Genomic DNA, 6,779 nt, shown 5'->3' on the forward strand with positions numbered 1-6,779 from the left:
GTTCAATGAAAGAAAAATGTTTATCAATGTAGCACCACTTAATCAGAAGCTGGATCTTACTGAACATTAGATGGACCTATTGTTTCTTTCGCCTTAACATTTTAAAGAAACTATGATTGGACTTAATGACTTGACTTATACATATATAACAAACAATTAGCCCATTTATTAGAGATGGGAAACTACCTTCTTCATACTAAATCCAAATATAAAATTTCCTTCTCCATGTATAGTTCCACCGCCACATGCATCCCATCAAAAAGATGATATACTATTTCTTCTGACAGATGTAAAGGGTATTCGTCAACATCTTAAAATAATTTATGAATTTGTTTATTTGCTCTCCAGAATAACTTGGCAAATAATTTACTTTCCAAAATTAAGCATATCAGTACATCCTGCTTTTTTTCACAATTTTACGAGTACAAAAATATCTCTAATTTGTTATTTACTCCATATACTCTTCAATTTCTCAGCCCCTAAATTTTCTCTTTACCTAGAATTTTACTAGCCAAGAAACTCAAATTATCCAAACACTTAGACAACTTATAAGCGGTACGCTCCATCACGGTTTAAGTGAGTATTTAGGGAAAAAATTTTAAGAAAAAATGTTTAATGAGTTAAATGAAAGAAGATAAGAGAAAAAAAAATAAAAAATAAAGTATGAAAGAAAATTTGGAATATATTTTTATGCCTAAACCCATACACAAGGTGTATAATCTCACTTATTACTAACCTAGTACTAGTAATTTTTATAGGATAATATACACCCCAAACACGAAAAACATACTAGATCATTGACATGGCATATATGCTTCTGAAAAAAATATTTCGAATGGTTTCTTATAGATATAATTATTAGGCTAAATTTGATAAACCTAAGGTGGTGTTCGGTTTCGGTTTCCTAGATAAAATAATATCAAGATATAATCTAGGATTGAGGTGTGAGATTATTTTAGTCATAGGAGGTTAACTATGACTAATTATCTTATGATTATCCATCTAGGATTGAGTTATCTCATGAACCAAACACTCTACATATTTAATCCGGGATACAATCATGCAAACCAAACACCCACTTACTATACAATATTACTACTCCTAATTTACCACTGGTCTTAATAATAAATTATTAGGAGAACAAACAGATTTCAACAGAGCAAGAGACATGCTGCCGGCCATTAGCATGTGTCCAGTCAATCAATCGCATAATTGCCAAAATATCAACATAGTAACCTGCAGTGGGCTTCTTCAACCTTCACGAGCAGCTAGGAAACTTATAACAGGGGAGAGAGAGAGAGAGAGAGAGAGAGATCAGGCATTTTTCATCTTATAACAGAGTCACAGATGATGAAGCAAAATTGATACAGTAGGAACAGAGCCAAAAATGTGACCCTGGTCAGGTGAGGACAACGGTTGCAAGACAAGAACCCGTAGCATGTCATAAGCATACGTACCCCAACAACTACATTCAAACCCGTCCACGGAATCTCCAGCAACAAAGTTGCAGCAATTAAAACTTGAAATCCTTCTTCTTTGATTGTTTCTCCTTCTCCTGCATCTTTCGCTTCCGCTTGTTCGCATTCTGCAACAATCTCAAAAAATGTCTCAACTTCCTTAACATTACACAAGAACTAAACTTATTAATAATGGCATCATTCACTGTGTGTACCTCAGCGACCATATCACTGAAATCCTCCTTCTGTGTACGCAACTTCTCTTCTTCTCTGGCTTCCTCATACCTAGGGAAGACAAGGCAGCACAAGAGTAGAGGTTATCTTACATGCGATACATAGTACTTAATATAAAGGTAAAAAATAAATGTCTGCAAACATCCAACTCCTCCGGTGCTAGTGTTGTGACATCCACCTTATCTGATTTCTGACCTTTTAGCAAATCAACCTGACATGAAGACTGTAAAAGAGATGTGAACAGGGAAGTCAAATTGACACAATAAATTCAATTTATTGTTTAATCCAAATAACATCTGAAACTGTTCCTTCTCTATGTGAAGCTAACAAGATACAACAGTATGCCCCACCAGCCAACCAAAACAAAAAGAAATATAAAATGACTTCAAGATTCATAATAAGTTAAACTTCAATGTCAATATGTACAGACATGTCCTTTATATGTATAGGACTGGATGAAAACTACTTACCCTCTTTGCACCAGTTTTGTCCTGTGTTCCAGTGTTAATGACATACCTGTATCAGAACATAATTGGCAACCAAAAATTAGAATTCAGAAAGGAACAAAATATCTAAAATGTAAAGTTTGTGATGTTGACATACGTGTGGCCAGGTGCAAGCAGCGTTCCTGGTGCAGTCTTCTCTTCTTTTTCTTCAACGACCTTCACACAAAACAAAAGAACAAGTTAATACATCTAGAAACGTTGAAATAAAAAATGGTAACAATTCCATACCCAAAAAAAGAGAAAAATATAATTTCTTGGTAGAGAGGTCTATCAGGTTCCTTCCCCTGCTGTTTCCGAAGATCAATAACATCAGGGGTTTCAACGCCAGTAGGAGTGCTGCAACCATCCACCAGATAATCAGTTAGAGCAACTCACAAAGATATATACACCAGTCCCTAGTGTACAGTACTATCAAATATATCATCGTAAAAGAGCATAGCATGTCTTTAACCTTGAAAGGCTGTCAACAGACTGAATGCCATCTTCAAGTTCCTCTTCTGCCATCTGTTCCTCCTCTTCTTCTTCCTCTTCCTCTTCCTCTTTTTCCTCTACCTCCTCCAAGTCACCCCAGTGCTTACTCTTATCAATAGGTTCTTCCTGAAAATCAGTGGGTATAAATGACACAGAGGTAAATTTATAATCAAATGCATATCCCTTATAAAGTGGGGAGCATTTTATGAAAACAGTTATAATGTGGAGTACTATGTAGTTTTACCTCATAATTGGGCTGATCTTGGTGCACAAAGCCGAAAACATCTCCATAGAGGGGACGCCGATACTAGTTCATAAAAAAAATACACGAATCTATGAGGGAGAGTCATCGATGACACTCAAGGTAAAACCAGAAAGTATATTAAGGTTAACTCACTTCATCAACGGGTGGTTTTCCCCATAGCTCCAGCAGGAATAGGTGCATTAAGCCCAGGGATTTTTAGATGAGGATAGGAAGGTGGAGGACCATATCTCTGCCATGATAAAGGAAAGTAATAATTGCAACTCATCTCTTTTATGAGAAAGTGACACAAAATTTTAGAAATTAGCTTTGTGAATGAAAAAATAAACCGGATGAACTAAGCAAAATAATAACCTGCATATTGATGAGCCAAGGTGGAGGAGCACCATCAGGCATACCTAGAGCCTCTTTTAACTAACGTGATAATGTCCCTGGTTTCATTTCTCGCAGTTTAACCTGAGAGCATCCAAAGAAGAGTTGTTTAGGTCTCTATTTTATCAGTTGTGACTGTCTAAAATGTTAACTTTCAGGACAATCAATTATAAATACTGATGACTGAAGAATTAAAGGCCGCAGCCAAACCCTTCATATCTGATAACACAGGAAATAAAAACTGAAACAACCGAGCAGTCAATATGATAGTATCAGATTACACATTGAGCCAGAAACAACAATACATGAGATAAGATCTGAGCAGGTCATGCTAAAAATTAAACAATAAAAGACAGACTGCTGCTCGCCGGGTAGGCTAGCTGTTACAGTTCTTTTAAGAAAGGGAAGAAGAAAGCAACAAATAAACCTAGTTTAACACTATAAAATGACAAAAAAGCAAAATGAAATAATATCTCTGATGATCTTCATACCTCAAATTCCTTCCCCTCATAATACAAGTCACCGTGATATGTTAATTTCGGCTTAGTCTGGTGTTTGAAGAAGGCATCATGAAGAACCTACACACGTTTAAACAGGAAGTTGACTGACAAGAAATGAGATGCAAAGCCATAAAAAGAAAATCTAGCAAATGAAACAATCCATACACCCTCCAATATGAGCAATTAGAACCAGATATGTAGGAACAAAAACTTAGGATACTTAAATACCTGATAATCAATGTCCATCTTTCCCATTTTAGGCTGCATTCTCTCGCGTTGCTTTTGCTTTAACTTCTTGCTATCCTCCTTTTCAATGTAAGCCTGTCAAATATGAAGCAGTGGAGATTAGATAAGAATCATACAAAATCATCATTAATCATTTAATTCTGTCATAAGAGTTCCACAATTAAAGATATTAACGAGAATGATATGCATAAGAACAGAAGGGAAACAAGTCTCACTTGTCTAATTTTCTCAATTCCTGTGGCAGCAATGAAATCAGGAAGTTGAAAAGGCTGCTTTTCAATACCTCTCTTTCCCTGAAAAGCAGTCATCAAAGAAGTTGTGAACTAGTTGATACAAATAAAACCAAAAAAGAATCCCCAGTAAATTCCTAGCATTGTGATATCCAGAATTTAAATTTATTTCTGATAAGGTTGTTTTTTAAGGGCACATTAGGAAGGGTTATGACTTATGGTATGGCCAATACCCAACCCAAGCTAGCCAGTATGATAAAAATATTTCATACAAGGTTTCCCCTGCAAACACCTACATGCCAAGGCTCCACAAGTTCCACTGCAGCTCCCCTGCAAGAATGGTATATACATATAAGACAAATTTCATTGGCTTATCGCCCATCACAGTCTTCCCTAACCCCCATTAATTAATTGAACCAGCCATCATGCCTCTGATAAATATGTTACACGACATCTAACAATGAAAGCAGTACTCATTAGTAAAGAAAGGCATACTTATCCCACCATGCAACTCAGATAAAACGATTCACCTGTAAAAACTTCCTTTTCTGGCACCAGTGTCGTGGCACTGCAACAGTATTTCGGTACGACTTCAAATATACCAAAAGCTTTGGATCTGATGAAGTTGCATCCCATACCTAGCATGAAAAAAAGTAAGTGTTTGAATTACTAGTTGTTGTGCAGTTGTTACGACTTCAAATATTCCGAAGTGGACTCAAAAGCAGTTGTTGTGCAGCACCCTACACATAATCTAATCCTAGAAAAAGCAGGAATGCACCAATCCTTTAAGGAATTCCCTCTTTGTTCAAAACTATCAGGCGAGTAACTTCTCCTGAGATGGCTCAGTTATTCTCAGGCAAAGGGGTTTTGAGAAAATCCATTAAGACCAACCGAAATAAACCCTCTTAACAAGAATATCATATATGTTGCATTGACAGACATGAAGGACTGTGTGATTCATAATGCCAACATAATAATACTGGTCTTGAATTGGGAAAGGTGGGACATAATGTGACATAATCCTCATTCACTATATATAAGACAGCTATGATCATGCATTTGAAAGAGTTGATTTATGAAAAAATAGACAACGACAAAAGTAGTTCTCCATCATCATTTGAATTAGCAACAATGTTGGTAAAGTTCACAGTAAGTAGCAGTTCCACTTCAACAACAAGCTGGTGTCATAGACACGATGCAGAAATAATGATATTTTCAGACTACAGAGCATATTTATAAGTTCGTTACCAACACGTAACAACTCTCATAAAACTAGCATATCAAAGCTTGCATGATAAAATGAGCATATCAAGGCTGGTATGAAGGAAGAAATAGGTGGAAGCAAGATCAAAACAGTTGCTGTGATGGATAAGATCAAACGCCAAAACCATGTCTCTTGCAGGAGAACCTTTTTCTTTTTATTAGAGATTCCCTTTTCTGTGATGGATAAGATTACCTAAGTATTATAAGGTTGCTGTGATGGATAAGATCAAACGCCAAAACCATGTCTCTTGCAGGAGAACCTTTTTCTTTTTATTAGAGATTCCCTTTTCTTTTTGCTGAGTATCTTGTTCTTCATCTTCTGAATCTGAGTCTGCCTTTTTCTTTAATGCTGTATCAGGGGCAGTCTCATCAATTTTATCATTCTCCTGAAGAAACAAGAATGGAAGTACAGATCAGGCGTATGATCCAACAAACACAAATTAGCAACAAGAAAGGGCAGCATAACAAAGAAACAAATTTGATATCAAATGAACCATAATCTTACCCCCGCAATCGCATTGTCCAAGAAATTAAATTTCTGAAAAATCTTCCTGAATTCATCATCAACGCCATCCAATTCAGCTTTTTCTGGTACATATTCAACTTCTACTAGTTCCAAATCCTGATGATTACACAAGAACGAGGAAATGGATGTTAGGTCTATTTTAATGAGCTAAGAATCAGCTACAATGCTAATAATCTCATCAGAAACCCTGCCCATAATTCAATTCATATAATTGTCAACCATCCAATACTAACACATTGAAACTGAAAATGCTCTACGGCAATAGAACTGCTCAAGTGAGGGCAAATAATGCAGAAGATTCTAATTTCTAAAGTTCAACAAGTTGAAGAAATACTTCCATTACTAGTAACAGTTGCACATTCCAAAGTTAAATAAATAAAGTGTGACCCACTAGTCACGAACTGGCCAGCTTCCACATATTCCATATCTAGGACACCCGATCTTTACTTTGAGATCCTACGGAAACAAGCTATGAACTACAACTTTTTTCTCACTTTGCACGTTTTGAATCATTCATCAGTCATTACTATATGCATCATTCGCTTAGCATTTGCAACAGAATAAAGTGGTTTTTTCAAAATAGTAGTAGAACATTATAAAGGATTCAACTGTCCAAACAGTTCCATTCATATAGCTTCAGCATGCCAAAACCTAAACTATGCAGATGTAAAACCAAATCGACGAATACTCTCCCTTTCTATACCAGACACCA

General features: G+C 36.1%; 1 pseudogene; it reads right to left on the reverse strand.

The window, feature by feature from the left end:
* Positions 1-966: 966 nt before the first annotated feature.
* On the reverse strand, positions 967-6,407 carry LOC121790179 (annotated as a pseudogene).
* Positions 6,408-6,779: the final 372 nt, after the last annotated feature.

Source organism: Salvia splendens, unplaced genomic scaffold (assembly GCF_004379255.2).
Source record: "Salvia splendens isolate huo1 unplaced genomic scaffold, SspV2 ctg434, whole genome shotgun sequence".
NCBI lineage: Eukaryota > Viridiplantae > Streptophyta > Magnoliopsida > Lamiales > Lamiaceae > Salvia > Salvia splendens.